This window comes from Typopeltis vanoorti, chromosome 8 (assembly GCF_054136105.1).
Source record: "Typopeltis vanoorti isolate ZY-2024b chromosome 8, IOZ_Tvanoo_1.0, whole genome shotgun sequence".
NCBI lineage: Eukaryota > Metazoa > Arthropoda > Arachnida > Uropygi > Thelyphonidae > Typopeltis > Typopeltis vanoorti.
Genome location: NC_143556.1, coordinates 59779307 through 59805066, shown reverse-complemented (window position 1 = coordinate 59805066; position 25760 = coordinate 59779307). Strand labels below are relative to the sequence as shown.

General features: G+C 35.8%; 1 protein-coding gene across 1 annotated transcript in view; it reads right to left on the bottom strand.

Annotated features, from left to right (window-relative positions):
• The window catches only part of LOC150104027 (influenza virus NS1A-binding protein homolog), a 266485-nt gene extending 248180 nt beyond the window's left edge, over window positions 1-18305 (bottom strand). Inside the window, exon 1 of the mRNA XM_090397250.1 lies at window positions 18197-18305. The gene's annotated coding sequence lies outside the window, so the exon portion shown is untranslated. The remainder of the gene's footprint in view (window positions 1-18196) is intronic.
• Window positions 18306-25760: the final 7455 nt, after the last annotated feature.

Below are 25760 nucleotides of genomic sequence, written 5' to 3'. Positions count from 1 at the left end.
ATATATATATATACATATATATATATATATATATATATATATATCTCCCGCAGTGCTTTAATAAATGAACAAGAGTTTTCTTAATTTTTTAAAAATTTTTATTTGTAAGTGTCTCATTGTTAGGAATTAATGAACAACGTGTGTGTGCATGAAGTTTTGCGCTACACTTGGGGAAAAAAAAAAACAAAAAACAGACATAAAAACAAAGGCACGGTCATCTTAATGGATGACAAGGAACTTTTCTCGACCAAAAAAAAAAAAAAAAAGATTCTTCATAAAATGTCTCAAAATAATATTGAATATTATTATTATTATCCATTTTGACTTTGGAGGTGTAGTCCATTTGGAATTCATCCCACAAGGTCAGAACAGTTCATTGTGCATTATACAAAGAGATTTTGAATCGGTTGAAAGAAGAAAAAAAAAATCTGCCCAAAATACCAAAAGCAATAGCAAAGTGGATCGTGGTTCTTGTCCCAATAACAACGCTCGTTTTGTTCGGCTCTTCCGACTTGCGAGTTTCTGCTTCAAATGAACATCGCAGTCGTACTTTACCCACCTTATTCACCAGATCTGAGCTTATGTAAGCTAAGCTACGCCAATTCTCTAAGCTAAAATCTGTATTTAAAGGACGAGGGTTCAAGACATAAATGAAATTAAACAGAATGCGCAGAGAAACTCAAAGACATTCGTTTTGAATGGTTTCAAAGAAAGATACTTTCAAAGTTAGGGAAAACTCTGGGAACATTGTATCGAGTCAAGAGGATGATATTTCGAAGTTTATATGTTCATATAGCTCAATAAGCTTTTGTTCATTTTCGTTTCGTATGGTGATTCAACGGCCTTGAGCCCCTTTTACGGGAAGGTCCGGCACCACCTAATCCTCCCTATTTTTATCCGTGTGGGGGACCTGCATAGCTGACAATTCAGACCTATGGCTGGAGGGATTTTCTTAAGTATTCCTGACTGTATCCGTGTGTGTGTGTGTGTTCACGGGGCCGGTTTGCTTGCTTGCGGGATGAAAACTCTCAGATAAACTGGGGGGGAAAACCCTGCTGTCCATACCGAAGACTGGCTAACTTGGCTGTATCTGAAAAAGATCCTCACGTCGTCGATGGGAATCGAACCTAGGACACTCCTTCCCCAGGCACATGGTTACGAAGCGCATAGCTTTTGTATATATTTCGAAATAAATTATGTCCGGAAATTTTTGAATTGATCTGTGTGTGTGTGTGTGTGTGTGTGTGTGTGTGTGTGTGTGTGTGTGTGTGTGTGTGTGTGTGTGTGTGTGTGTGTGTGTGTGTGTGGTGAAATTAATGAACAACGAGAGAACTGCACTGTTCTCTCCTTTCATGGAGCAACAGTCTTTTGTCTGCTAAAAATATAATGGTATTAATATATAGACTATTTAAACATGCGCTTTGCTGTGCTATGATAGAAACGAATTTCAGCTATTATAAAGTTAACTGTGCAGATATTATTTATGCATACTTTCATAAATATAAAATATATAATAAACGACAATAGACAAAATAAATAATCACCAGTCATTTCAAGGCCTTATGCCTATTATGGCTTATTATTTCCAGAAACTATCAATCAGTCGCAGTAAACAATGACCAGGCTTCTTTATTCACATTAATCTATATTGGTTCAGTCAGTCTGAACCAATATAAGTCTGCCCTCTTTTAATATATTCTATCTAAATGTGTTTATATTTCTTTATTTTGTTCTATTGTCCAAATTTTACTTCCATAAAGTAGGGCTGGCAGCACAGCTAATGCACTGTATACTTTTAAATGAGCCTGTTTTGGAACAGAATTTGGTATTCCCACTCTCTTCAGGTATTTCATAATTTTCATAGTAATGCTCTTTTTATCTTCATACGATGATTTCATATGAATCAAAAGAACTATTCCACATTTTATTTTATTAACATATTTTTCAGTGGGACCTTAAAATTTATTTGTTTTGAGCTGTGAAACGCCCAAGTGCGAAGCGTACAAAATTCATACGGTTGAAATGCATCCTAAGCTCGACTCAGAAGATATCGCTTTCAAATATCAATTATCTTGAAGTTCATTGCATCAAGATGAAAAGTAATGGAAAGTAATACACCCCTCTGGTCAGGATATCTGATACAAAATTCTGTCTTATGTAATTGAGCTATCATAGTTAAAGAAACTTCTAGTACCAAAACAGGCTCATTTAGAAGAACATAAAAACATTGCAGGGAAAGTTTTTGCTAATAAATATTTAATTCACAATAATACCATGCAAAGCGGAAAAGGTGTGCTTGTGCGCGGGCGGAAGTTCAAAATAACATAAGAGCAGCAATCGCATTCAGTGTAACTACAAATTCAACATATTAAATGCGTCAACTCTTCCTTATTGATTTCATAGAATTTCACTCTACATTCAGATATTATCTGATTCCTGGGTGACGTTGATTCTATCATTTTATAGGTTTTTAACCTTTCTAGGATGGGTTCTACAAAATAATCAAATGATAATAACAATAAATAAATAAAAATCTCGTTTTTGAGTAAACAAAGCATCATTGGACAGTCATTAGTGATAGTTTATCTTTCAACCCTTTCGTAGATATTCAAGCACTTTCTCAATCCTAACATAATAGCACGAGACGAAGTAAACAACTTTTAACTATCATTACTTTATAAATGATAAGATAGCCTAGCTACACTTCCTGCTTAAATGTATTATAGCTATCATGTTAACGACCGTCAAGTGCACAGATATTTCTTTTTTAAAACTGACATTTTGATGGGGACTCAGTTTTGTAAGTTGTTTACGGTAAACGTCGTTAATAGATTTAATATGCTTTTTAATAGGGTTTGTTTTTTTACACACAATTTTCATAAAAATAACTGGTAAAAACTGAAATATCTTTGCATTTAACGAATCTTCTTCTTCTACTTTCACTATACCTTATCCCGTGTTAAACGGGGTCGGCGTTCCCGTCTTTAATCTTCCCGACTCCATCCTTTCTCCACAAGATCCTCTGCCACCTTATCCCTCCATCTGAGTTTGGGCCTGCCTCTTTTCCTCCTTCCCTTCACCTCCATACGGTCCACTCGTACCAACATACTCCTCACTCCTTCTCTCTACATGACCAAACCACCTCAGCCTGCTTTCACCTTTGTACCTTCTTACCGATACGCCCCACCTTGATCGTCCCTCTGTCACACCACTCATCTATCTCAACATCCGCATCTCTGCCACCCCCATCTTCCCCTCCTGTGCCTTTGTTATCGGCCACGTCTCCGCGCCATGGAGCATCGCCGGCCTCACTAACATCTTATACAGCTTTCCTTTCATCTTACAACTCACTCTCTCTCTTGTCGCACAGGACCCCACTCATCTTCCTCCAGTTCATCCAGCCGCATGTTATTCGGTGCTGTATTTCCTCATCCAGGTCACCATTCCTCTCGACGACCGACCCGAGGTACTTGAATTTCTTCCCTGAAGTTAACCTTTCACCCTGGAGTCGTATGATCATATCCTTGTCACTCCCCGTTGACATATATTCGGTCTTTACCCGGTTAATTTTCATGCCTCTCTCTCTCTCCTCCAATACCTTTCTCCACTCTTCCAGGGTCTTTTCAAGCTTCTCTCGGGATGATTCGCAGAGAACAATATCATCGGCAAACATCATGCTCCATGGCGCTTCCTTCTTGACGTCCTCCACTAGTACATCCATGACCAGATCAAAGAGGTAGGGGCTCAGAGCTGATCCCTGATGGAGTCCTACGACAATGGGAAACCCCTCTGTCATGCCAACATTAGACCTGACCTGAGTTTTCGCTCCCTCATACATCTCCTTCACCAGAAACCTCACGTACTTTTCCGACACCCCCCCCCTTCTTCTGGTCACTCTGTCGTATGCCTTTTCCAGGTCTATAAACACCACATGTAGCTCCGCCTGCATCTCCCTATATTTCTCCATCAATCGCCTTACGCAAATATTGCATCCGTTGTCCCTCTTCCTGGCATAAATCCAAACTTCTCCTCACAAATTTTTGTTTCCCGCCGTATCCTTCCTTCAATTACTCTTTCCCATATCTTCAACGTGGGTGACATCAGCTTGATCCCTCTATAGTTACCACAATCTTGAACATCTCCTTTTCCCTTGTAGATTGGGAAGAAAATACTTTTCCTCCATTCCTCTGGTATCTTTTCCTGTTGGGCTATTTTTCTCATCAGATTCCATAACATGTCTACGCCCTCGCTGCCCAAGCTTCTCCACACTTCTCCAGGTATCTAGTCCGCCCCCACAGCCTTTCTGTTCTTCGTTTTTCTCAGTGCCCAATACGCTTCCTCTCTGCTTATGTCCTGCACCGATCCTTCGTTTGCCTCTCCATCCTCACACCTCTCTCTTGGATTCTCTTCATTTAGTAGATTATGAAAATATTCTTCCCATCTTCCTCTGATTTTGTTCTCCACTTGTAGTACTACTCCTATGGCATCATTTATCTACTTAACTGATGTTATGTCTTTCGAGGCCTTATCTCTATCTTTCGCTTTTCTCAACAACTTAGCTTCACCACCGTTTCTCTCCAGTACTTCATAAACCTCTTCAACTGCCCTTGCCACAGCTCTCTTTGCACTTTTCTTCGCCAATCTATACAGGGTGTTCGGGATAAATTTGACATATTTATAATTAATTATATTTTTCCGTAAGTTACATGTATTAACACACACTTCTCTTCATTTAAAAGTTTGGACCCTTCTTCATTCATATACAAGATGTCAGAAAGGATGGATAGCTGGAATCCACCTGAATCATGGAAGAGAATAACTTGTATCATGATGATTCGTGCCCGCCATCAAAATAAGGATATTACGACTGCTGCCCAATGCTCCCTGAATACAGTAAAAACAATCAGGCATGAACTAGAGACTTGCAATGGTGACTACGAGGATGTAGCAAGAAGAAAGATCCCTAGCAGACGATCTGATTGCGTTCGTACAGCAGAATTCCTCGCAAATCTGCAGGAACAGGTGTTGAAGAACCCTGGCATTGGAATTCGGGCTTTGTTCGTGGAGTTGCTAACTGTAGTCAAGCCCTGGATAACAAGGGTAGCCAATGGTAGGCCGTATGTATGGCAGCAGGATTCGGCCCCTTGCCACACCTCTGGGAAAAGTCAAAAATGGTTGTCTGAAAATTTCTACGACTTCACCAGTCCAAATGTTTGGCCTCCAAACTCCCCAGACCTTAACCCCATGGATTATTTTGTATGGGGCGCAGTTGAAAAAGACACCAATCGCACTTCCAGTAATACAAAAGCCCAGTTAATGGATAAAATTAAAACAGTTTTTGCGGCCCTTCCCAGGGAGACTGTAGCATCAGCTTGTTCGAGGTTCCGAAGCAGAATTGAAGCTGTGATCGATGCTAATGGTGGTTATTTTGAGTAAATCTTGTTGATAGTATTGTAATTAACTCTGCCTGTAATGTTTTTTTGTCAATTCATTAAATTTAATAGATACAAAGAAGATTTTCTTTTTCCTTACGAAACTGTCAAATTTATCCCGAACACCCTGTATGTCTCCTTGTCGGCTCTGGTTCCAGTCATGTCCTATTTTTTCTTTGCCTCTTTCTTTTCCCTGATCTTCAACTGCACCTCCTCATTCCACCACCATGCCTCTTTATCCTCGGGCGGCCCCTTTCCTGATGTTATACCACGCACCTTTTCTCCAATTTTTCTAATATTCCGACTATTTACGTCCCAACATTCTTCCATATCTTCTGGTAACTTCATTCCTTCCAATACATTTTCTTTAAACTCATTCCTTGGACCTTCCTCTTCCAATTTCCACCACTTTATTTTCCTATCTTTCCGCCACTCCCGTCTATTCTTCTTTTTCCCTTTTATATCACAGTCTACCACAACCAACCTGAGCTGTGCCGCTACACTTTCTCCGTTAATCACTTTACAGTTTTTCACCTCCTTCAGATGTTTCCTTCTGCACATAATATAGTCAATCTGACTCATCCTATCCCCGCTCTTATAAGTTATCAGGTGTCCAGCTTTCTTCTTAAACCACGTGTTAGCTATAGCCAGATCGAAGGCCACAGCATCATCTACGATTCTTTTACTTTCTTCATTTCTTTCACCACTACTCCAACCCCCGTGCACTCTTTCTTTACCACTTCGTCGCCTTCCTACATGCCCATTCAGGTCTGCTCCGACGATCACTCTCTCACCATCAGAGATTTCCATTACTACCGGGTATAGTTCTCTCCAGAATGCCTCTTTCTCCTCCTCATCACAACCTACCTGTGGAGCGTATCCACACACATTATCACAGCCACGCTTCCTCCAATCACAAGTTTAACACTCATAATCCAATGTTCTTCTGGCACACCTTGCAGACTCCATCCTTCAGCTCCTTGTCGATGATGATTCCAACTCCGTTTCTTCCATTCTCATTCACTCTGCTGAAAAACAGTTTATATCCTTCCGCCAGCTCCTTTGCTTTATTGCCTTTCCACCTTGTCTCCTGCACGCACAAGATCTTCAGCTTCCTTCTTCTCGTCATGTCTACTATCTCCCTACTCTTCTCATTCATTGTACCCACATTCAGCGACCCGATTCTTACTTTATACACTCTCTATGTTGGACTCGCTTCTTTAGCCGAACCCGTCCTTGGTTCGGAGCCCAAGCCCACTTCTCACAGTCCTCGGGCGACAGAACTGCGCGTCGCTTACGGGGACGCCCTAGCCGTTGTCCTTTCTCCGTTATTCGACATTTCATCCCTGGTTTTGGCATGTTTTTTTTTACGGCCGGATGCCCTTCCAGACGCCAACCCTCTCCATTTATCAGGGCTTGGGACTTGCACCGACATGGGCTAACTTGCCATCCCCAGTGGCTGTGCATTTAACGAATAGATGTAACAAATTTCGTTTTAGATGAATTTGCAAAAAAGTTGAAATTCAATTTAGAGCTGAATGTATTGTATTAAAAGGTATGTAAAAGGTTAATTTAAGTAACATTTAAACAGCACAGTTAAATAAGTTTTAAGCATGTTTATTATTATTATTACGTAACACTTCTATACAGTCTAAAGCAGTGGTCGGCAACCTTTTTCATATGAAGGGAGCAATACTGCGCGCCATGACGCTCGCGGGCGCTGCGTTGCCGACTCCTCCTGATTTAAATAATTAAACTTAAAATTACAATTGGCGTGAATGGTTTTGAAATGTATTTCTATATTACTTTTTTTAGAAATAGCCACACTATTATTGCATAATAAACAAATACATTTGCCATTATGATTCATAAAGCAAGGCGCTCGCATCTGATCTGACAGATACATGCTAATTGTTAACATGAACATTCTTTTTGTATTCATTTTTTATTTTTATGGTATTTTATATTCATTCATATGTGATAAAAAATATGCTGTAAAAGCGAGGTAAATAAAATAATGTTAAAATTTGAAATCTCGTTTTTCTTAAAAACAACTAATCATAGAATTTCTAAGACTGAAATGAGAGAAAAAATGCCTGTGTCATGAGCCCTCCGTAATTTTCAAATTTTATATTGCGCTCTTCATATTAAAAAGGTTGCTGACCTCTGCAAGATGTGCTTTACATTTATGGAAAATACCAAGGAAAGAGGTCTGGACTTGCTCCACCTTTTCTACGAGTTGCCCATAAAGCACAACTTATGCTTGAATCCGCCGAACTTTTAGTTTCTATATATTCGGCACGAAACTCTTGTAGTTCCTATATTCGGCTACGAAATAACGTTGGATTCAATATTCACTTGATTTGTACCATCATGTATTATATTTGTAGTGAATACTGCGATCTACGCTGCAAAATTACCGCTGCGAGCTCCAAAGCAGTTTACAATAATTTCTCTGAGGGTGCACAAAAAATTCACTGCGGGGCCCCATGGCACCCGCGGACACTGCGTTGCCGACCTCTGGTCTAAGGGATCATTGTTGGAGGGCGCTCTACACCAGATTCTTAAACTGTGGGTCGCGATCCCAAATGGGGTCGCGTAACCGAATGTGTGGGTCGCGAAAAATTTGGCAACAGTAAAAGGTTTCTGAACGCGCAATGACCAAAAATTAATTCACATTCGAGGTATTGTTTGTAATTCTTTATGTACTCGTAAATAGTAAAATTATATGTATTCCAAAGAACTGTTTTAAAATAAATTTCCTTATGATTTATTATCATTAAATGTTTGATTTCTATACCTATTTTATATACCTTTATACCCGGGGTCACGTACAAATTTCTCGGGCGAAATGGGGTCGCGACAATTTCTCGGGTGAAAAGGAGTCGCGAGTGGAAAAGGTTTAAGAAGCGCTGCTCTACACCACCGCACTCATCCTTAACCCTGCAGAGGTCGCGGTCATAAAAATTGCAGCTTAGGTCGCTTGTATCTGAGAGATACATTCGTTACTAGTATGTGCTAAAATGCGATAAAACTATAAAAAAAATAAAAAAATAAAATATAATACATGATGTTTTATTTATTTTCAGTTACAATCTAGAAATTATTGAACAAAGAAACAAAGAAAAAAAAAACCTAAACCAATATTATACTGACATCGAAATTCGCAGTATCTTTCATATACAATTTACTATCAAATATCACTTTCACTTTTGTATTCGACTTTATCATTCTCATCGAGTGACATTCGCTGAATCTCTTCAACATCTGATGGATTATCCAATCGCTATATTTTTCCAGGCATTTTCAACGGTAAATTAAAAAAAAAAAAAAAATACCCTAAACCAATACTATACTGATATCGGAGTGCACGGTATCTCTCAGATCCAATTTACTATCAAATACCACACATCTTTACATAACACGTGTTAAACCAAAACCCGCATAAACAGTGTGGAATATCACTCGATATATGCATGCGCGGCTAGTCATGACCTCCAAGCTATACACTAGATATGTGTAAGAATATTTATATTAAACTATTTGTTTTTATCTGTCAGATCAGCCGCGACCTCTGCAGGATTAATTGATTAAGACCTTACTTAATCAATCATCTACGCATCACACAGTCAATAGCCCACACTACGCATTTCCACAACCCACTAATAGTATTCTTGTGTATTAACGGAGTCTGTTCTCTTGTAGAAAATTCATTCAAAACTGTCGTAGCTTTTATTTGAGCCACCTATACATACACAAATAGTCTGTCCATACATAACAAATGAATATGTTAATAAATGATCATTCAAATCATAGCGATAACCATATTTGCAAGTTCACTTTAGATCAACTGTTTTCACCACTTGGGTGGTGCACCTCAAAACATTCTTAAGAATTATTGGTAATATACAGAAAGAGCAATCGGCTTAAGGGATTATCCCCCCCCCCATCTCACTGACTTCTTCCAGCAGTCACTTTTTTTTTTTCATAGATGCTTCATTTCTGCACTGTGTTTTTTTTTTTTTTTAACTTTGTACTTTCATTCTCCACCATATTGGTCACTTATCGAACGTCTCATCATCATTATATATTTATTATATAATGTATATATATATATTTGCTACTTAGCCAATTAAAAAAAATAATGATGAAAAAGCAGTGTTTGCAATAATTAAACTTGTTTATTTAAATTTTTACGTCAAGTATATGTGAATCTCAATGTTAAATTCTATTGGAGTCAAGTTCAAAACGTTGGCATTATTTCTATTGTAAATCACACTTCTCAGTGGAGTAACTTGCAGCAACAAACCTGGACAATTTACTGCCCGTGCAAGCAAGGTTGCCTTCCATTACATTGTTTGTGGTCGATTGTGAAAATCAGTGCATTGTACCAGCACTACATTTCATAATCTGTGGATCAGGGATCATGTCTATTGTATAAAAATGAGACGGACAGTAACTTAAACGAATAAATTAATGCAAATAGGAGATGGTTCATATTTGAGGAATGTGATGAAAGATTTCCTCATTCTCAATGATTAAAAGTGTTATTAAATCAAATCAGCGAGTGTGACCAGGGGTTATCGTAAACAAGACAAAGAGCTTTATGTAAGATTTTCAAGTGAAGGTGAGTTAGTTGGTCTCGTACGAGGGTAGCATTTCCTACCGCCATCGAAAACTGTTTTTTATTAAAATTTTTTTTTTTTTTACTTCCACAAAACAGGCAAACTATTGTAACTTGCACACCTCCATGAGGCGTCGTGCAAGTTATATGGACATTTCTTTTGGATGACAAGACTATTCGTTGCAATGTAGTTCAGTACAGACATTATTTATGCTCTCTGGAATAAAAAAAAACAGTCCGAATGATTTTATTTACTTTCTCAAAAAGCAGACTAACATCACTTACAATGTGAATTTCTCGGTCAACAAACCTTTGTACATCATTGACGTTGACCTCTTCATGCTTGAACTGCTTGCGGGATTAATTTATCGTCTGGTAACAATAAAGTCATCGATAAATAAGTAAAATAAATGTTACTTGATGTAATATTCTGGAATTACAAAAATTAGTCGACATTTCACTATGTTTCTCTAATGTTAATACCGACAAGAAAAGCGCCATGGGAATGCAAACAGCCAGAACAATGTCACAATCAGCCGGAAAAATTCAGAACACCACCAAGAAGATTCATCTTTTATTTCAATATTTCGCTTTATTCATAACAGTACATATGTCAATAAAAAATGGCTAGGCTTTTCGATTTATTCAGGTAGTATGGATGATTGTGATCGTGAGCAGGTAATTCTCCTTTAAAAATGATAAAACACCCAGCTTAGGGAGAGAGAAATTATAGTGGCGAGTTTAACTGACTACATCATTGGGATGCTAAAGTTTTTAAGATGCAGTTCAATAAAGTCGATTTTTTACAACCCTATAATTAGGATCCAATTTAATAGCTACGTAAATATGACTGCGTCTATTTAAGCTACAAATTTTATATAATAGAATTTTATAAATCAGCATCTCGTGTATCTTGTAGACGGTAACCTTTAAGGGCAGGGTGTGAATCCCTTTCGACTGACTGAAATTATGGCAGAGCAGCTAAGGTTAAGAGGCCAGTATATTATTGTCTGTTAAATCGCGCGTTTTCCTGCTAGTATACTATTAAAATTAAAAAAAAAATCGCGTGTTCGGGTGGAAAAGTCTGTAGCCTAGTATGAGACCAACTACTCAACTTCCGTTGCAATTCGAATTAAGATCCTTCTATTTATAAATCACATCTTTTTTTTCATTTAGCTCTGGTGAAAATGTCGTTTGTAGTTTATAACTAATCATGTTCACGAGTTTGTTGATATCTTCTTTTTTTTTTAAGTTAAATTTCAGGTGAAACCAGACATGAAATTTGGTATTTAAATAAAAGACGTTGAGCTTATTGATCAGAAAAACACTAGGCTTTTCAAAATTGGTGAAATCCTATAAGCATATTTATTTATTTATTTCGAGTTGCAGCCTAATGGAGAATCTTTATATTCACATAATGATCACGAGTTTAGCGATGTCCAACATGTTTAAACAAAGCAAGTAATAGAATTCCAGAACAGATTATAATTACTCTTAGTTCTCTGAAAAATAAAAAAAAAAAGACTGAGTTGGTGATGGAAACATCTATAATTATCACAGAAAAAAGGTACGCGGATTAGAATTTGGAAACAAATCGGTCCTCTGTTTTGTTTGGGCAGCAAACATGTTTTTTTTTTTTTTTTTTTTTTTTTTTTTAAGCACAAAATTTGGGTATTGTCTTTCTTAAGTTGCTGCGCATAATATCCGAAAAAATAATTATTTTTATTGAAAAAAAAACTATAAAAATTTAATGCAGACTTCCCTAGGCACTTGCTTACTTTGGCCTTAAACAGCTATTTCTCCATCATTATTTTAAATTGGCTTGAACTATTTTTTGATACAGCACCGACTACAAAATTATTCCATACATGAATTAAATTTAATGTCACGTCGAGATATTTCAAACGATTTACAAACGTGGTTGCAACATTATGTAAGCGTTGCAATGAATAATCCTCTTATGCTTTTGAATGATTATCTTAAATTATAGCACACGTGACCATACTTAAATGGGAGCAATTTGAGAACGGTCGTATTTGGTGTACGACAAATTAAAGGGAAAAAAACCTAAAACTATACATATGCAATTAAATATTTTTAACTTGCTGCAAATAGCAATTATACTCAGGTATAACACGTGACATAACTGAGTGCAAATGGGTGCATCTGCTCAAGCGAACATACGGATAGTAGATGAACTAGTCCGGGTTTAATAATTTATCGCGGTGATCTAAGAAGGAAGTAACGACTGTAGAAATTGATATGAAAGTGCCATCACATTTATATCGGGAATTAGTCAAATTTCTGTTTTTATATTACTTTGTGTTGATTGGTAGTGTTTATTCAAACATGTAATGTGATATCCTCTCACTAAAATGGGTTACTGATGTCAGGATTTAGCAGTTTAGTATCCCTTGTCCCCTTTTTGAAAGGGCAAGGGAAAGAAGGTAAATTAATTAGCTTACTTCAGGTTTAAAATCTTTCATAGGTGGGATTCATATTAAAAAAAAAGTAACCTGACTCTATCTCTCATCGTTGCTGAGAGCCAGCCCAGGTTAGATGTGAATTGTCGATGTTCCTAACCCTAACCAGCATTCATTTGTATGTTTGACAGTAGGTTAGTGAAATTGGTATATTTTAATTCTGAGTACTATATTAGCAAAATCTATGTTCGATTTTGCTAATATTCGGAATTAAAAATACAAGTTCTCTTTGTCAAAGACTGACTGATAACTCTTGAAATGGCTGATAAAAGGTCTAGAAAAAGTTGTTCTATTCGTGAGTAGAATCGTACCTATGAGAACAGTTTCACAGTTTTGTGATCTGAAATAATTAGGACTGAAAATCAGAACGAATTCGAATTTTTCCAGTTCTCTCCTTTACATTCCGATAGAACTTTTAAAATTTAAATCAAAATAGTTTAAAAGTTTCAATAATTATTTTTATCTGTCCTAACTAGGACATGTTTTAAACATGTTTCGTTTCTTTTTTTTTATTATTTCTTTTATATAAAATTTCTGCTTTTATTTGGTTCCAGGTTTTTATTTAAAAACAGAGTCCGGTTGAAAATGGTGGTGGAGGACCTATGCTCCCAGGTGGAGTGAAGAGGATTAAGTAAGTATATACAGTAAAATTTCGATATTTGATTATATTTGTTATTTCAAACTTTGTTTATCTTTGTAAATGTAATTTTTTTTCAGTGGATATGTTTTCACGTCTTCATTTTCATCTTTTTTTTTTTGTTTTGCGGCTTTCCTTCTTCCAAACTCCACTTTTTTTTTCTTTTTTTTGGTGAAAATTAGCTTCTATTTAAAAGAGTAAGATTGATCCTATGGTCAAATACTTAGACCACAGGAAATTATATTAAAAACAACAACAACAACAACTAATAGAGTGAGAGATAACAAGTTAAAGAACCAGAAGACCTAAGCCAAAGTTAGGATAGGACCTGTTTTGTTCTATCAATCTTTGTCCTCTTGCACTTCCGTATGGAATTTAACTTTCTCTTGAAATCAGAGGTTACATTCTTAGATCATTATTGTATTATTGTTTTTGTTATAAAATAAAATTAAAACTTTATTATATATATATATATATATAACACTGGTTTTTTTAATTGCAAGCTTTCATAGCTTAGTCAGTATTGACGATGTCCTTTGCATGGAAATACCTGGGTTCCAATTCTGTCTAGGACTCAAAGATGTGAGTTATAAAGAAGGGAGGGAGGATTTGGCAGTGTTTTCCTTCCAGAAACTCGTTTTTTTTTTTTAATTAAGTAAACCGGTCAGAAGACCATTTTATTATAATAAAGTTAAAGTGAGGAAAGCCGGGAACTTGGCCTCTAATGGACAGTAAAGATCTCTGAGTACCATGATCATGATGATGGTGATCTTTTATTGCTCGGATTTTCTTCTTGAGAAAATAATTTAACTTCTGAATTTAAAGACTTTAGCTAAATAGTTTAGTTCATGGAACTAAATGGAATACATACTACACTGAATTTGTGAGTGTGAATTTGTGTTCCTGCTTAAGCGCGTTAAGTTTTGGGAGATCTTCCGAATGCAATTTTGAGAAATTGTGAAGATCTAGGCTGAATCAAAGAGTTTTTATTTCTGAATTAAGGATGGTTGCATAGAGGATCTTGGTGGCTAAGAACTCTTTTTTAGATCTCGAGTATTATGACTATTCTTAATCTTGCTCTGGCAGTGCTCATGAAAATTCACAGGACAACTTAATTAAAAAAGGAAATGTAGGTAAAAATTCCTATTTTAATTTTTTTTGTTTTTTTAAAAAAAGCAATCTTTAAAACGTTATCTCTCACCAGATTTCTAACCAAATTATTTTTATTTTTATTTATTTTTTTTTAAGAAAGAGAAAATATAATAAGATTAGCATAGCATTTCAGACATTTTATTTATTTCTAACACATTCATTACTAAAGCAGTAATCTCATTCTAACATTCATTCAACAATGTCTCATTCTAAAGCCAGATTAATAAGAATGCTTAAGGCAGTTGCGTACGTGGAAGGCAGGAAAGAAGACTACAAAGACTGGATGAAAAAAAAAAAGCGAGAATAGTAAACTTAGTTTGAGGTAAACTAAGTTCTAGAATTGCTTTTAAATATCTTGATCTGATTTCCTTAAAACATTTTTAGACCCGAGTTAAAAATGGATCAACACTCTGTAGATGCATTCTGACTTTGAGTTCGGATAGAGATTACATTAAAGAAGGAGTAGGACCCAAATTCGATTATTCTGTCACTCAAATCATTAATTTCCTTCTGGAGAATGAATGTTTGTGTACATCGACGGTGTCTGGATAATTGTAAGAATCTCATGTATTGCCACATACGTAATTCATGGAATCCTATACTGTTTGTATCAATCGAAACAATATTTAATTGCTTCAATATTTGTGAAGAGAATTTATGACGCAACTTTTCCAGATTCAATTAATATCACTTTTGCATTACAAATGTCCCTTTCAGAAAACACTTCATTTATCAGTCATCATTTCCTAATTGTAACAGCACGTTAGTTCATTCTTTTAAGAGAATCTGCCTTCGTTATCTCTCGGTCAATACGCTGTCTGCATAATGTCTGGAGCCTCGGTGGCGTTCTCAGTAGAAACATGTAGAATGTAAAGTGCATAGATGGTTGACCAACGGTGATAACCTCCTGCTGCACTCCATTGAAAACAGCAATTTCCTGCCCACTTGCATCATGTTCGGTCCCAAATTTATCTCTTTGACGTCATACAACTCAGAAATTTCCCACTAAGTGACTCAGAATGATTTAGGATAAATAATGTTGGTGATTTTTGATGGTAGCTAAAGGATTCTTCTGGCAGCAGACTTTTATTCACTTCAGTTATTTAAACTTATCTGCTTCGGGAATTAATAAGTCAGACCAGGAAACGAGAGTTTAAGGGGAGGGAAAGATAATTATTATTATTACAATGTTTTTCCAGTAACTGTAAATATCATCAAATAATTCCCAATTCTTTAGCAATAAATTCTAAGGTCATCTTAGTTTGATTATAGTTCTAGGTTCGCGTATTTCTTCTAGGAACACATTTACGAATGCTATTAAAGAAGTATTGCATTATTTATAATCATGCCGAAGTAACCAAGACACATGGATGAGAATAGGCTGTCTGATAGTTGCATATGTTTCCCGGCTGGTTTGTTTGTTTTGCAGGAGAGTGAGGAACCCTAGTTTCCGTGAGGCGACGTGCAGAGTATACTGGAGTTGAAGAACCAGCATAAATGCAAAGATTTTCGCCAATATACGCAACACGTCCAGTCTCTTGCTGTGAGTCAGTATGTACATATTTTTAGGGTACTTCTTGATAAAGAACATCAATTTAAAAAAAAAAAAAATCTTCAATGATTAAGCCATTTTGTTACTGCCAGGCATAACTTCCCATGTATCATTAACGCGAAGTGCTTCTTTTGAAGAAATGGATGAATTAAGCTAAGTTTAAGTCACTGTGAATACAGTATTTAGGTTAATATAAATTCGTTGTTAAGTTACTTTTTTTTCCTTGTCAACAACAAGCATATTAAGCTATAACTCAAGTCTTTCTCACAAAGGTACATTTCATTGTAGCCTATTAACAGCGCACTTGAATATTGAGAATTAAAGCTATGACCGATATATACAAGCGTAGTATGAAAAAAATCAGGTAAATTTGTTCGGTTTCTTGTGTTGTCTGTTTTAAGTACTCACGAAAACAACCATAAGTACTTAAAAAGACAACAGACGTAATATACGAGTAGCCTCATAGCCTGTTGCTTAGACCACGATTCCAAACAACAACTGTGGCAATTTGCAAAAGAACACAAATCTTATTCATTTAAAAAATGAAATGATAGCATTGCAATTAAGTTTCAGCAAAAAGATGATTTTCATTCCTTGGTGCATCACCGTTTTCTTTATTAAAGAGAACGTAACACCTTTTGGTCTTCAGCGCAGGGCAGTGTGTCTCGCATACTCAATCCTTTGACTCGCTCACGATACCAAATGTAGTACAAATTTGGGCAAAAAAAAGTAATGCGCATACTCGGACTTGGGTCGGGTTGCGTCTGTACTAATTATGTCAGGCTATTCTGGGCTTCTTTAAAACTAAGCTCTCTGCTTTTTCTGTCGGTATTATTGAAATTCGCACACAGTGTCCGTCGTCGCTTCACGGAATACCGATGCCCCCTAGAGGCAGTTTGTGATACTACAGCAACGAGCTTAGGAAACAAGAAATGAAAATAGACTCTCACTTATGAACTGGATGAAACTAAACCGAGTGCGTTTAGATTTTTGGTTTTTTAGATACATGTATACTTTGGACAGGACTGCTGTGATAGATTCCCAATATACATTTTTAGTTGCCAATTTTTTCGGGATAGATTTTAGGTAGAGTTTGAGAAGCATTCATAACGGAGAAAAATGAAAACGCCAATGTCACTTAAACACGACTCTCTCCTACCTCTCACCAAATATGTAGAAACACAAGTAAGGTTGACCTGCAGCATTCAAAACCGAAAACCTCTATTTCAGCACCCACAGAGACAAGCCAGAACGAAAAGATGAGGTAGTACTATTCGATTGTTTATGTACTGAGATTATCTCTATTCCGGTTTAAAACTTGCACGAATCTCGGAAAAATCATAAAAGTAAGTCTGTGCTGTTATTCCCTCTTGGCTAAGAGAATACTTGCTATTTCTGAGATATGTGTATGGAATCGTAGTACAGTAGTTTCATTTCAAGTTTAGGAGGGCAAACTTGGATACCTAAAATGCAGAGTAATTACATTCTTTTTTTTTTTTGCATGTCATATTTTTTTCAACTATCTCGTATTATTAAAAAAATCCCCACTGCTGCACTTTTTTTAAAGAGAAGTGTGTGCCCACTTTTTGTTAACTTTATTCTCATAAAAACCAAATATTAGTTTGGTCATTCTGAAGAATGACTTCACTAATAATAATAAAAATGCCTGACTTAAATAGATCTCACTGAGTTTTGAAAGCATATACTGAAACAGAGCTGATCGTGTATACATATTGTACATTGTTTAACTCCAAATAATATATTGTTTGGAATTCTTTCATGTGCTCACCCGCCTTTGGCGGGATGTAAACCAATTATACTTACTATTATTATACAGTGGGCGATCTTAAGATAATCCTTACTTGGAGAGAGGTGGAATCGGCTAACTAGGACAGCAAATACTTAATAATCTCTTTTTAAATATACATTGCCATTAAAAAGAAACGAATATTTGATGCATAAAATAGTACTGGAATGTCATGGCTGGTATGACCTTATTTTATAATCATATTATATACTACATTAAAGATACAGGTTGTTGAATATCGGCACACGTTATATTTAGTTGGGATAGAACAGCAACAAAATATAATTACAAAACAAAGTAAGGCATTTGTTATCAAAGAAAACATGGTTCAGAGTTTATTATCATCTAATTCACAAGTATAGTTTTTCTTTCAAATATTTGATAATATTTCAAATATTATCAATCCAAAAAATGTAGTCACTGTATTTCTTAATAGCGATTATTATAATTCCCCTAGGAAAGAATTGAAAACGAAGGCAAGTATTAATAACGAAGATAAACAGGCTTACCATACATCACGATTTAGCAAGTGTTTTTTTCCCTTTTTCCGATGTCAGTTTTTCTGGAACACTCCAGCAGGAATCTCAGTTACTGCTAGTTTAGCTAATCACTGGAATGTCATGGAAATCTAAAATCCTCGTCCTGTTAAATTGGAACAAGTTAAGCCTATTTTTATGTGTTTATTTAGATATACAGTATGTTCATAATACATGGAACTTTGCAACGGCAAACGTGTGGTAAAGTATATTTCATTTATTTCATGTTAATTTATTTAAAATCAGAACAAATTATTGTTTCCGTCTGCTCACAGAATCGAAGCAGAATGGAGTTGGTTTTTTTTTTTTAGTCAATTTCCGTGAATTTAAGGAAATGCAAAAAATTTTCATTTCTGTTCTATTTATGATGTCATATATGACGTTACATTGTGTGTGACGATTTGGTGGTTTCAAAATATTACTGGTAACTCCATTCACAGACCTAGTTTGCATATTATAATCATTTTAATACAAATGAAGGCAAGCTATAAACATATACACCCGAATGACTTTTCTTTGTTTTCCCTTCATCAGTTAAGTATTAAATCTAACAACAGCAAATTCCTTTGATAGTTTCATACATATATTCATAATAAAAGAACTATGTATCTCTATAACGAAGCGCATTCTTGATACATGCAAAATAAATGTGAGCATAATTTTATATTATTTTAATTATCTTCAAACGCCAAATACAGTTTTAATTTGAGATCAGGAAGAGAATCAAATGACTCCATGAACAGGTCAGCAGATATGTAGGCATGGCTTGAGAACAGTACTAATCGAATGGCCTTGACTCCAACTGACCTGCTGTGTATCAAAGATCGCGGAAGTGATTTGAGTCAGCTAAATATTTTCCTTCCCCTGATGACGTCTGAATGAGTTTTCTCCTTACTTGCACACGTTTTGTGCATATACAATGGATTAAATGGCAAGTTCAGTAAGTTTCTTGTCGAAGGCACATTACATATTGTGAGATAATTCATACTCGGAATAGTGGAATGAATCATTTTTAGTTTTTAAATTTCTTCCTTTAATGACAACCGATATCGACATAGATTTTATTTCTTCAACAATTATACCAACCAGATTTCGGATCTCCTCAAGGTTAACTATTAATATTTTCTTACCATACGGAAGGGAGGAAGAGAGAGAGAGAGAGAGAGAGGGACGTTCTGTTAGTTCCGCATTCATCAATTTACTCTGAAGTAAAACACGATTTAATATCATTTGACATGATTCAGAATTTTACCATTGGACTATCTACAGATCAGAAAAAAAAACTTTTTTTTTTCTTTGATAACATATCAAATATGGATAGTAAAACTATTCGACACGTGCATTTTTTAAAATTCATTTCGAAAGATTTACCACGTGATCCACATCTAATACCGAATTTAGCTGTAGCCAGGTATGTGCACGTAAGTTAAGAGTCACCGGAACTAAAAAAAAATATCAAGTGTAATTTATTATTAAAAATGATTAGAAGTAAAGAATATAATACACCGTAAACGCTTGAAAATCACAGTTTACTACTCAATTATTTATTGATCCGTATGGGATTCCTCCCTCTACTTTCTTCCTCGTCCCTTTGGGGTGGGAGGGTTGAGTCCATCTAATGTGGGTTTAAGTATATGCATCTTATGACTGTAAATCCGTGTGTATTCACAGGGCCAGTTTGCTTGTTTTGAGGGACGAAAAATCCGAGTTTTCGGATGGAAAACCTTTACCTCTGTATGAGACCGGCTAACTCACCTTTAATCGAAAGGGACCAGATAAAGTTTCCTCACGTTATGGACGGGAATCGAACCCCGGTCTTTCCGACCAAAGGGCTTCGTCTATACCGACTGAGTTATTGAGGCTCTACTACTCACTTAAAGAAGATAAATTCCTCTGGTTGGACTGCTTGTTATTATTATTATTATTATTAACTTTCCAGGATGACTTAAATATACTGGCTGTATGAGTAAAGGTAAAGACCTACCAGTTTAACCTGGTTAAGTGTAAGATGATGCACTTTGGGATGATAAGCATCAATATAGTACACATGCTGTGTACTATATTGATGGAATTGAACTGCAAGAAGTTGACGAGGCAAGGGATTTGATTGTGGACAGAAAATTGAAGTTTAGAAGGCATATTGCAAAGGGCGAAAACATCACATCAAATTACATGGTTGTTGAAGAACACACTAGCAAGCAGGGACAGGGAAATTATTGTTCCACTTTATAAGGCATTAATAAGGCCACATCTGGGCTAATTGCGCACAGATCTGGTCGCCTGGATTCCTTGGTGATGAAGAAGATTCAGAGGCGAGTGACAAAGATTTTTGCAAATCTGCGGAATGTTTCCTATGAGGAAAGATTGAAGGTCTGTGAGCTAAAAAAGCCAGATGATAGGCGTGAGAAAGAAGAGATGATAGAAGCGTATAAGGTATTAAAGGGGTTTAATAGGATTGACAGTGAAGACGTCTTTCGGTACAGTGTAGGAGCGGAGAGAACGAGGGGTCACCCCCTGGGAATTGTGGACGAGTGTGGTTGACAAAGACGTTAGGACTAGATTTCTCGCTTGGAGAATGGTGAATGGGTGGAATGCGTTGCCAAGAGATTGTTGTGAGTGCTTCGTCTGTGAATAAGTTTAAGGAGAGGTATGATAGGTATAGCGTGAGTAATGGCTAGTGTGTCAATATAGGATCTCCCGCGACGATTCTTCTGACTCCATGGAGATACCTGTATAATAATAATAATATATTTACACCACAAAGGAGAGGTCTCGAGCCCAATATAAAAGCCATTAGTGAGAAAAAAGGAATCTGTTAATTTAATTTAATTTTTTTTATTTTATTTTGAAGAATTGGATGTTGTATGCGTTGAAGAAAACAATATGGGAAAAACTGCCCCATCGAACAGTGCAGAAGTCCGAAGTTGAACGGTATATAGATGTTAAATCGCTGCTTACCGTGTTATTACATGATTAGAGAGAAGTAGAGGATTTGTGCAGCCAGTTGAGTGGAGCAGCGTCCATGGGAAGCATCCTGGATACAATTTAACATTCTGAGAGAGGTTTCTTGGAGAACCACCCAAGATAGGAGACCAATGTTCTAAAGTTTGGGAATTTGGGATTTATAAAATGCTAGGAGATGTGCAGAAGAGAATTAATGTTTGGAACTAAAAAGAATACCAAGATTTTTGGAGGACATGATGCCTTTTATAGCAGGATGGGCTAGATGTGAAAGTCAGCCGAAGAGGAGAAAGCTGATCTTAGTTGGTGAGGGAGAATGAGGCATGACCTTCCTTCCGGAAATAAGGCAGAATTGTGTTTTAATATCATTAAAATTCACAAAATTATCATCATTCCATTTGAGAATCGCTAGAAGAGTTTAAGGAGAATTTAGAGTATAGGTCATAGGAGATCTTGAGAATTGAATTGTCTGAGTACTAATTGTTATTAATTGGGAGTGTTATTATTGGCATACTGTTACTATCAATGCGTGCGTTCCCTGCTCAGTTTGTCAGTGGAGAAGGACTTGCATTCTCTGTATAAAATTCGAACCAAGGTCACTCCAATGTAGCTTTCTTCCAATTGTACTGGCGACGTTCGCTTTGGACGATTGTATTGAAAGACTCTGCCTTGTCTGATTATACCATAAACTGCAACTACGATTTCGGCACTGGGACTATTTTTTTTTCAAAAGAGTTCCCACATTGAGCACCCTGTTTACAATTGGTGGTTCTGCTTCGAATCTGAGCTTTCACTCTGCAAGAAAGGTTCACACTACAGCCTAGTCTTTTCTTTCCTTCCATATCTCGTAAGACATTAGCGATGATATATCTCGTACTCACTATTTTTTATGTGATTTCCTCCCACTAAAGGTTAGAAACCTATAGTATGAGTACATTAGTACTGTGGGTTGGCTAAGTTCCCCCTCTCTGACTTTTGTATTCTTTTATTTTTTTTTTTTTATGTAAACTGAAAACTAGTCTAGAGACCAAACATAGCTTTTATCCAGGTCACTTCAGATCTCCAATAAGCGAGTGATGGTCATATTCAGGATGATTACTTTTATCTTATACGCAAAGACATTCACCAAGATCCATGCCCATGGAGAGATTCCATCCCATAACCTGTTGGTTGAACATTAGAGCCTCCATAGCTTGGTCGGTATAGATGAAGCCCTTTGGTAGAAAAGACCTGGGTTCGATTCCCGTCCATGACGTGAGGAACCTTTATCTATCTGGTCTCTTTCGACTGAAGGTCAATTAGCTGGTTTCATGCAGAGGTAGAGAGGATTTTTCTCCTGGAAACTCGGGTTTTTCGTCCCTCAGAACAGGTAAACCGGCCCCCCCCCCCTTTTTTTTTTTTGCAGCGTTTGGATGATTTCAGCTGTAACTTAAAATCATGAATATTTTAAATAAACTAATTTATTGTCGTTGAAAATATTCTTATTCCTAATAATAAAGTTAGAAATAATGTATATTTTCAAATATAATTAAAATAACTGGCGTCTTCGATTTATAATTATTTCATACGCCTAGAGGTAATGCATTGGATTAATAAATAAATAAATAAATAAACAGCCGGTCCCAATTCTGCTTACATTCATTTAAAGAAACCCCCCGGGGGGGAGAGTTTCTTTAAATATCCGACCTAATATTCTCCATTAGATAAATCTAAACATTAACATCGTTATAGAGTTCATAAAAAAGTCTTCCGCTCTCCTCGTTGTATTGTCTACAGTACATATGAATTGCTGGCATCTCATCCAACATCATCAACGAGCAACTTCTGGCTGTCAGAGATGTTCTCTAGGATAAGAATCGTAATTACCACCTTTACCACTAATCATTCAAAGCAAGGATTAAGCATCCAAGGAGTAATCTAAGTCTAATCGAGATCTGCAACTAGTTCCCTACTCTTGACCAGAATATGGCTTTACGATTTTGGGGATCTTAAAGTAAAAATAAAAATAAAAATTAGGGGAGAAAATAATATTATTCATTCATTCCATATACCGTTATTTAATAACATATTTGTATTTATTGAATTGATTGAAACTATGTTTAAAAACATAATTTAAATGTTATAATCGTCAATAAATGACGAATATTTCCAAAATCTGGGATATCTCTATAGTTCAAGATAATATTTTGGAGTTTCGGAATCCTAAAATCCTTGGATTTGGATATCCTTACACCATCCCCCCCCCCTTCCCTTTTTGCTTTGATAGAAGGAAGTGTCATATTTTTTTTTTCTTTGTGTTTGTGTGTGTCTTCTACACCAGGAAAGATTGTCAACCTATGGTACATTGGCCAAGGTGGGCTAAGTATTTTTTAATTTCTATTTTTTCATATTTAGAAGGAACTATAAACCATGACTGTAATTGGATGATTATAAAATAACATAATGATCTTAGAGATGAACACAGAAGTTACGTTCATTCCTCACTTCTTCAAGGGTCAACTATACAAACATAATAGATAACATAATAAATTTAACTTCCTGTTTCTGTATCGTTCTCGCTTATTAATAACAATGTAAACACAGATGGCTATCTTTTCACATTCAGCAGACGCTACCAACTAGTAATGGCAAAAAAATATCTAGGAAAATAAACATATTTTGGTGATTTTCAGAATAATCTTCAGGAAAGATGTAACTCTCACTAGTTGCACTTTCAGACTATAGAAAAATATTTAAAAAAAAAACCTCTCAAGTATATTTTTTTACTGTTTAAAATATTTTCAATCTACGCTCATTAATCTTGGAATAGAAAACCAGTTTTACTGATTTTTTTTTTTTTTTTTTTTTTTTTTTACTAGTCGAGAAGTAAAAGTTGAGATTTTTTTCTTAAATAACAATAAGTTGAACTCATTTTTAATAACAGGAAATATTTGTATTCTTTGAACTATGACTTGTACTCGTATTCAAGGTTAAGATAACTAATCGGGACTTTAGTCCCTAAATTGCGATAAAGACTACTTACTTCACCAGTAGATCAACACCATAAAAGGTTTCGGATAAAATTGTAGAGGTAATGTACTTATGAAAAGTGTAAAAGTATAAACTCACATTGAGTAGGTAATAAAATTTATAGTCTCAGTTTACAGTCACTTTCATGTCGGGGTTTCCAAGAAATAATGAATAGGAATATAAATTTAAAAAAAAATGCTAATAAAGAAAGATAAAATACACACTATCGATAGCTAACTTTATTTAATGCTTCTTATTTTACTAAATAATAATGCAACTCTATTATGCTTTTTTTAAAAAAATTATAATGCAAATAAAAAATGAAAAAAATGCTATTAGGGAAACACTGCTGTAAATTATTATTTCAGTTTAGAATAATTTCACAAATTAAACTCTGGTTACGCCAGTTGACACAATATATTTTATCCTAACAACCTATATACAAATTTCCAACTACCCTTTAGAGGCGATTATGTCACAGAACATGTTTGTTTTATTTGTTATGTGGATCTCTCCCAGGAAAGTCAATTGGCCTGTATCTAACCAAGGGTTAGCTAATCTCTAAACCTTGCTCTGGAGACCAAATATGAATTTTTTCAAGTCATTTCAGGTCTCCAGTGAGCAAGATGTCTTATAAAGGTTTAAGGTTCATAAAAGAAAAAAATAGTGGCGTGTATATACTTGGGTTCATTGCGAAAACTTACATATTATTAGCGCATTCTCCCCTCCTTCTACCTTTGTTACTCAAAAATTTAAGTTCGATTCGCTTCATCATGAGAGGAACATTTTTATAAGCTTTTTCAATTAAAGGTCAGTTAACTGATCTCATATGAGGGAAGGAATTTTCATCAGGCATACAGGCAAATAGGCAAGCGAACACACGCAATTAGCATACAAAAACACGATGTATTTTTATATGTTAATTTCATGTTAATTGCAACTGCTATGTTAATATATTCATTTATAATATATTAACATAAGTTTAATAAGAATTTTCTTTAGAATGAAGGTCCATGAACATCTGGAAATACGGATGATTGAGTGAAACATCGGAAAACCAGTCCATCACTTAGATGTATTCCAAGTAATAATAAGAGGGACTCACGACGGCGAAAATTCATAAAATGTTTTAATTTTTAATATTAATGTCTAATTTTTATTTGACGCTTTTAATCGCGTATATAAAGTTGAAATGGTTGAAAGCGTCGTCCACCGTTTTCAAGTCCAAGTGGACTCGAATAGAGTGTTTGGAAACAGTAATATGCATTGGTGAGAATCCTTTAGGAGTTCAATCCAAAAAAAAAAGTTATCACCTTTCTGGGTGTGATTCGGAAATTCCGATTAAGTTTTCATCTCCGTGGTTCAGAATTACTACTGATCTCGACGGGCAACCGGCCTTTTTTCGTTCTTGAAGCAATCTCTGGCGAATTGTTTATTTTTGCTCTTTAAAGATTTTTGCAGATGATAACTGTGAATGATATTAATTACTTTCAATAACTAAGTTTATACTTGAGGGCACTTCAAACACGTGACATATTTGGAGATACTTTTTTAGTTGTTAGTTTCA